Here is a 7,985-nt window from a genome sequence, read left to right on the forward strand (position 1 = left end):
TGTAACATATCCACAATATGTCTGAACCTGGGTCAAAAATATTGAAGAGGTAGAAAACACAAGAAGATAAAATTAAAATAAAAAAAAAAATCGTGGCCACTGGATAAAATTCAGAATGTACCCCCAACTTTAAGTTGTAGTGATTAGAAAAAAAAAATTGTTCGATTACAATGCCTTTTCTATGATAAATATGTTTTATTTCACTTTTTGCCGCGGTGAATCATAGAACATTATTATGATAGATACATCAGGAAATGCTGTGACTTTGATGCAAATGTTTTATATTGATATGGTTTTGAATTCAACAATATATCTTTAGTATATATTTATCTAAGCTCTAGTACAAAACTGGTTTGTTCACACTCACAGTGGTTAAATTTAAAAAAATAAAACAAACTGTTACAAATGTTCAATATGATTTTATGCATATATTATGCATAAGTGGTTTTTTTTTCTCTCAAGTATCCGATTAGTATATAATATATTTATACCAACCAAAAACATTTTTGTCTGGCTAAAATATTCAAGAGTTCTAAATGTTGATAAGTATATATTGTACGTATAAGTGTATCATTAAATATTCTTTGTTGTTACAATTTGTATTATCAGTTTACAATGACAATGACAATGACAATGAATTTATTCTCATAAACTGACATTAAGTACAGTGTAGAGACATATTACAAATATAGTTAAATATATGTGCATGCGTGAAACAGAAAAAGTACAAAGTCAAAAAGCTACATGTAACAATGACCTAACCAGGAGAGCCAACTCTCTCATAGATAATTTTTATAAATTTACACAGTTTTATCAACTTAACTGTATTTTTTGTATTAAAAAGTTGTTCAAACTTATACACATTTGGATATAAATAGTAATACTTTGATAATAGTGATAGTCTTGATTTCAAAATAGATGGGTCATTACAATTAAATAAGTAATGATATTCATCACCAATTTCATTTTTTGAACATAACTTACAAATTCTATTTTCTCTTGGTACATTTTGCCATCTCCCAACTTCAATCGGTAATTTATTGTTACAAGTTCTAAACCTACATAGTAATTTCCAGTACTTACAAGGCAAAGATACTAAATACTTTTCTAAACAAAATGAAGTTTTATATATTCTGTAATTAAGACCTTTAGATGAATTAAACATTTCACTGTACCATGACTGTTTAAACTGATCATACAGAGTGTTAAAAACTACTTTCTTCAGCCAGGATACATTCACTGGTTGGCAAGTTTGCCAGATATAAGAAAGCCCACATTCATTCAGTATAGATTTGATAAAGTTACACCATGGATTATTGTAGTTCTTCAAAACAATTAACAGATTTGATGATAATTTATCACCCTGTAAAAAAGATAATTTACACCAAAAACTTATCATTCTTACCTTAATATTAATTGAAATAGGGTATCTACCTAATTCACCATATACCATAAAATTTGGTGTAGATGATTTTACATTTAAAATATGTTTACAAAATTTTAAATGCAATTTTTCAACTAATGATGACTGATTATAACCCCATACTTCACAACCATATAAAAATACAGGCTTTACAATTTTGTCAAACATATCTAATGTACATTCTACAGTAAGGTTGTGTTTTCTACATTTTCCTATAACACCATACATAGCTTTTGTTGCTTTTTGAAATAATTCCTTAATATTTGTATTAAATGAACCATTTTTACAAAAAGTTACACCTAAATATTTAAAATTATCTATAATTTCTAATATTTTACCATTTAATGTAAATGGTGTTTCAATTCTTGGATTGCCTTTTCCAAAGATTACAACCTTAGTTTTATTAGTGTTAACTTTCAGATGCCATTGTTTACAATAATTGTTAAAAATATCCAATTGGTGTTGAAGATCTTCTGGTGTTTCTGACAAAAGAATTGTGTCATCAGCATATAACAAAATGAACAATCTAAGATACAAATCAAACTCTTTTTCTAATTTGGCAGATATAAACGATAAACCTTTTACATTATTTGAGTACATGAAGTCTTCCAGATCATTTAGATATATTGCAAACAGAAATGGGGATAAATTTTCCCCTTGCCTGACACCTACAGTACAAGAAAAAGGTTCAGAATATAGACCATTTGAGACAACTCTAGATTTAATGCTTTTATACATCTGTGTAATAACATTGAAGCATTTACCATCTATATTATTTAATAATATTTTGTTCCAAAGTCCTACACGCCAAACAGAGTCAAAAGCTTTCTCAAAATCAATAAAAGCACAGTACAACCCTTTCCTATGATATTTTGATATTTCAATCAATGCATACAAAGTAAAGATGTGGTCCAAAGTAGAATAGTTTTTTCTAAAACCAGCTTGATTTTTTAAAATAAGGTGGACAGTATTTGCATAATGATTGAGTCTCTCATTCAGAATGGATGTAAACAATTTACCCAAGCAGCTTATCAAAGTAATGGGTCTATAATTTTTAGGATCTGTAGTGTCACCTTTGTTTTTATATAATGGGATAATATTACCAAATGTCCATTGAGAAGGTATGATTCCTGAGTCAAATATTTTGTTAAATAATATTACATAAAAGTTTGACATAGTATCTACAGTGGATTTTATATATTCATTAACAATGTTGTCATGGCCACTTGACTTATTATTTTTCAGAGCACATATACATTTTGTAATTTCTTCATGTGTGATTGGTTGATTTATACTGTTATTAAGTTCTAAATTTGATAACAACTTTAATTCTTCTTCAGGCAAAACATGTTCACTTTCTCCCTCTACTCCCATGTTACAACAATCTTTATAAAAATTATATAGTTCAGACAATTCTACATTACAACATTTATTACTTCCATCAGAATTTAATATTTTCCAATATTCTTTTGGATTGTATGATCTTAGATATTGTAATCTCCTTTTCATATCTTTCCTATGAACATTTCGAGCAGATTTTAATTTTTGTTTGTACAACTTTTCCTTTTCATACAAGTCTTCCTTGAGAATATTACCACCAAATCGTTTAAACAATTGTCTTGCTTTTTTAAAATTCTGTCTAGCAAATTTACAGTCTTTTGTGAACCATGGTTTTTTAAAGATAAACTTTTTCTTCACCTGAGGAAAAATATTTTGTTTATAAACACCAAACACTTCCTTAGCACTTCCAACTAAAACTTCACCAGCTTTTTCAACAATATTATCAATAAAATCTAAAGAAATTTCACTACAGTTTAAGAGTTCATCTTCTAAACTTTCAATTTTACTAGCTTTATTTTCAACACAGTTTTGGTAAATTACTTTCTCATCACTATTCCACCTCTTAGCTTTTTCTGATCGATTATTACAATCATGTGGAATATCTTCTATAGATGGATTCATTGGTTCAGGATATATTCTCATTTTTACCGTTATTGGATTATGCACATCCGAGTACAATGTAGAAAATGGTAAAACACATATTTCTGAAACATGCTTGATAAAGTTAATATTTGCAATGCAGTAGTCTACTATACTGCAGTTTTTGCAAGTGAATTCACCATTTACATCTGTGTTACATCTTCCATTTAGTATGAAAATATTACAATTTTTGCACAAAGTTAATAATTTTTTACCAAATTGGTTTAATGTTTTGTCTTTTGACTTTCTATTAACAGATAATCCGTATTTTTCAAGGTTTGAAACATCACATGAATCACTAAGAAAAATATTTTCATCAATTATGTCATTTGAAAATGAGTGATCATTATTATGAGAGTTGATATTTTCAAAAAAATCTTTCTCCATAGCAACCCTACTATTAAAATCGCCGATTAGACAAATGCTATCAGAACTTTCAATAAAATTACTTGTTTCTCTTTCTATTTCATCGAAGATATCTGTGGTAGAAAAACGAGAATTTATTGGTGGGATGTAAACGGTACCAATAATTACATTATTTTGGAAATTAAAAGCTTTCCCTAAAAATCTTATCCACAAGACATGTTCACATTCATTTTCTATTATAGTAACACATTTAGAATAAATATCTCTAACATATACAACAATCCCACCTGATTTTCTCGAGGACAACGATAATCTATGTTTACAAAAGGCATTAAAATTTCTAATTTCTATATTATCAGCATTGTCTGTTTTTGTTTCTGTTAGGCAAATAATATCATTTTCATTTATAAATTCGATAAATTCAGGATTTTGTAATTTTGATGTGAGTCCGCAAACGTTTAGACTAATTATTTTCAACGTGTTGAGAGAGTTTTTCGTCTCATTGTTTACACATTGCAAGTCCTGTTTGTGCAGTTCTCCTTGGTTGTCCTAGTGCGTATTCGCATTCCTGATGTTTACGTGCGCTGTGTCCGGCGGCGGCGCCGCGCGGTTTTCAAATGCTGGAAATGATAATCGGTCTCCTAAATGGTTGGTCTGTAATGGCACCAATTGTCCCTCGACGAAAAGCTTGTCAACAACAAGTGTAGCCCTTTTCCCCTGTCTTTTGGCGGCTTTGTACTGGGGATATAGTTGTTTGCGCCGTTCATTGATTTCTTTCGGGAATTGTTCGTTAATTCCATATGGCTTGTCAGCTAAAGATCCAGGGGCTGCACGTCTAACTCTTTCTCGGTCTTTGTGCAGCACAAATTTTGCAACTATCGGCCGCGGTCTGGTTCCACCTTTCCTCCCCATTCTATGAACCCGATGGAATTCAATGTTGTCTGTGATATTCAGCTCGTTCTTAATAAAGTCTTTTATCAAAGTCTCTGCGTCTTCATCATGAGTTTCTGGTATCCCGTCAAATATTAGGTTATCTCTCATTGACCTTGTCTGTAAATCTAGGTGACGTTCTTTAAGGTCACTCAAGTCTAACCGTACTGCTTTGAGTTCTTCACGCATCGCTTCATTTTCTTTCAATGTTGATGTCGACCTTTTGTCTATATCTTTCACTGTCCGCTCGATTTCCTTGACAGCCTTTTGTTGTTCATCATACTGTCCTGAAATGTGGCTCATTCCCTTCTCAATGTCTTCAACTTTAACTTTCATATTTTTCAGTTCTTTGAGTTCTTGATTTACACTACTTACATTTCGTTCAAGGTCACTTAACCTTTTATCTATATGATCCAGGGTATTTAGTTTAGATGACACATATTCAAGTTTGTTACATATAACTGACAGAGTTTCGCGTATATCAATACTCTGAGGAACAGTGTTCGATTGGTTTTGTATTGGCGACAGATAACCCGCAAATTGTCCTTGTGGACTTTGTGGCATATAAGGTTGTACATGTAGTTGATTACCTTGAAACTGTATGCTAGGGGACGAGTTTTGAGAAGTCCCGTTGATTCCACTGACCACTCCATTGTTGAATGACGGATCCATGCCCAGTGTGTTTACTGAACTTCTTATACGTGGTATGGCAATGGCTGACTGAGTTGAATTCACTCGGATTTTTTGTTCACTTTCACCACTTGTATTCAGCGTTTTGTTTTTCCTTTTTTTCGATTTTTTCTTTTCCTTATCTTGTCCCATTACATACCATAATGGAAGAAACACTGCGAATGTTTTTTTAAGACGAAAAAACTGAGAAATTTCCAAAAATATACAGACCGAAAATTTGTGGCTCCACTATTTCTCACGCATGCAGTTTAAGACTTTTTGACTGCAGTAAAACGCACAAAGTTGAAAAGATAAAGACGAACCCGTTTCACATTTACTTTATGCACTCAATGTACATTGTATTTTAGAAAAAAGAAAAGTCATGACCACGAATTTTATATTGTGGCGACATTTTTTTCCTTCCCAGGAATTTTATTTCGTGGTCAGGAATTTGTATTTCTTTCCCACAAGTTTTTTTTTTCATGGCCACGAAATTTATTTCGTTCCAAAGAATTTTATTACTTGACAACGAATTTTTATTTTGTGGCCATAAATTTAAAAAAAAAATCTCATACCATGTCCAATAACAGCCACCGTAGTTTCCAATTGATAAGCTTTTGTTAAAATCCCTTTCTTTTTGAAAGGGGGAGGGGTTAAAATTATATATGTACCGAAGTAACAAAGTGTTAAATTCACCTGGAACCCGATGATTCAAGTTTAGAACATCTCGAGCCCGAGCGTAAAAATGAAGCAGGTAAGACCGTAGCGGTAGCCTGTAGCGTAAGTCACTTGCATCTCGGCTGAGCTTTAGATCTCATTACTGACAGAGAACTCAGAAAAGAGATTCCTTTATATCTTATCACCAGCTCAACATTTTGTCTTTTTATTCAGAGTGTCACTTGTATTTAACCAATCGACACAGAGTATCTGTTTTGCTTTCGAATTTTCTCCATCAGCATTGTACTGTCAACTGTGATTTAAAAGTACCATCATTCAGTTGAAAATTTCTACTTTTGAATTTTGAATGCATAGAAATGTAAAGAGTAACAAACACACATCTTAAGTAGAATATGGAAACAAGTGTTTAATAAAAAATGAAATTCCACTGGAATTTCTCTAAAGCCCCCCCCCCCTTCCTTGAACATATAAAAAAAATCCAGTGAACCAAATGTTACTCTGCAATCAAACATACACATGAATGTATATTCAAAACTCAAAAAGGAAGCCTGTGGAACTTTGTATTATATGACAAACTACAGGCACTTGTTTCTAATAAATGTTTACCCCATGGTGTGATTATGACATAACTGAAGACATCTAACCCCAAATGATATGGACAATGTCCCTACAGAACTGCCTACACTATTATTTCTAGAAAAATATGAAATGATAGAAATTTTTAATACCATTTTATGGGGAAATTTATCTACAAAATCATACATGGCACAACTGCCCTCATTGCCTACTATGTGCATATAGACAGTGCCAAAACATTGCTCAGCACAGCTTTCAGTGCCGGAAATGAAAACTATTTGTTTAATAATTAAGCTGTGAAGTTTAACTGAAAAAAAATAATATTTTGTATTGCATTTTTAAACAATGAGAGCATTTTACATTCTGTATGAGTCCAGAGATTAGTACACAACATCTGAGAATGATTGTAAACACTATACTGTTGCTTATTTTCTGGAGGTGAAAATGACTGGAATTCTCAGTAGGGGCGTACTTCATCATATTTGGAGTTAAGAAATAAGTACCTAAGGTGTACACATACAGAAAATGTTCCACGGGATAGAACGTTTTCCTTACCCAGCTACAAGAATTTCTTCGACAAATGACACAAAATTTTGAAATATTTATGTTATTTAGGGTAATAAATATTTGTTGAATTCACCTGAAATTTATAATTTTCGCTCACTTGAAAATTAAAAGCTTGATACCTTCATGTAGTTCTATAGTCAGAGCTATGTTTGACATTTTTTTTGTACTAAGTTTTAGTAGCTGATTGGTGTTAAAAGCATTGTTACAACTTGGACAAGTAATGTAGAATTCTAGCACAAGGGAGGTAATTCAATGTTAAATATTTTCAGGAATACATCAAAAGAGTTATCTTTCTTGTTATTATTATGGGAGAAAACCAATTTATTTATTGCTTTTTCTTTCTAGTTTTAGCTAAAAAAAAATCTTTATATATCTTAGCTGTTTTTATTTTATTCAGGGCCTATTAAATGTTTCAAAATTGTATCTGAGAACTTAAGATTCCATTCTTTCACAGTTTTATAGAGAATTTCTCATTTCAGAACAAAAATTATCTAAAAAGTTCTGAAAGGTGATGTATTGTGATGCGTACAATAAATTGCACAGTCTAGCTGCAGGACTGTAGCTCTGGTTTAGAAAAATTCGGACAGACAAACCTGAGAGCTACAGATCCAAGCATTGTACATGTTGTAAAAACTTTGGATTTATGGTGTGGCTTTTTGGTCACACGCTTTGGGTATTATTCCTTGTATTATATGTGTTCCACTGCAAAAAGCATGGTATCTGTTATTTAACCATATATTTTACTCCTAATCTTTATACTTAATTTATCAACTGCCCCAAATAGCATGACCCCAGC

The sequence above is a fragment of the Saccostrea echinata genome, unplaced genomic scaffold (assembly GCF_033153115.1).
Source record: "Saccostrea echinata isolate AGI-Se365-2 ecotype Australia unplaced genomic scaffold, CSIRO_AGI_Sech_v1 ptg000005l, whole genome shotgun sequence".
In the NCBI taxonomy this organism is placed as follows: Eukaryota; Metazoa; Mollusca; class Bivalvia; order Ostreida; family Ostreidae; genus Saccostrea; species Saccostrea echinata.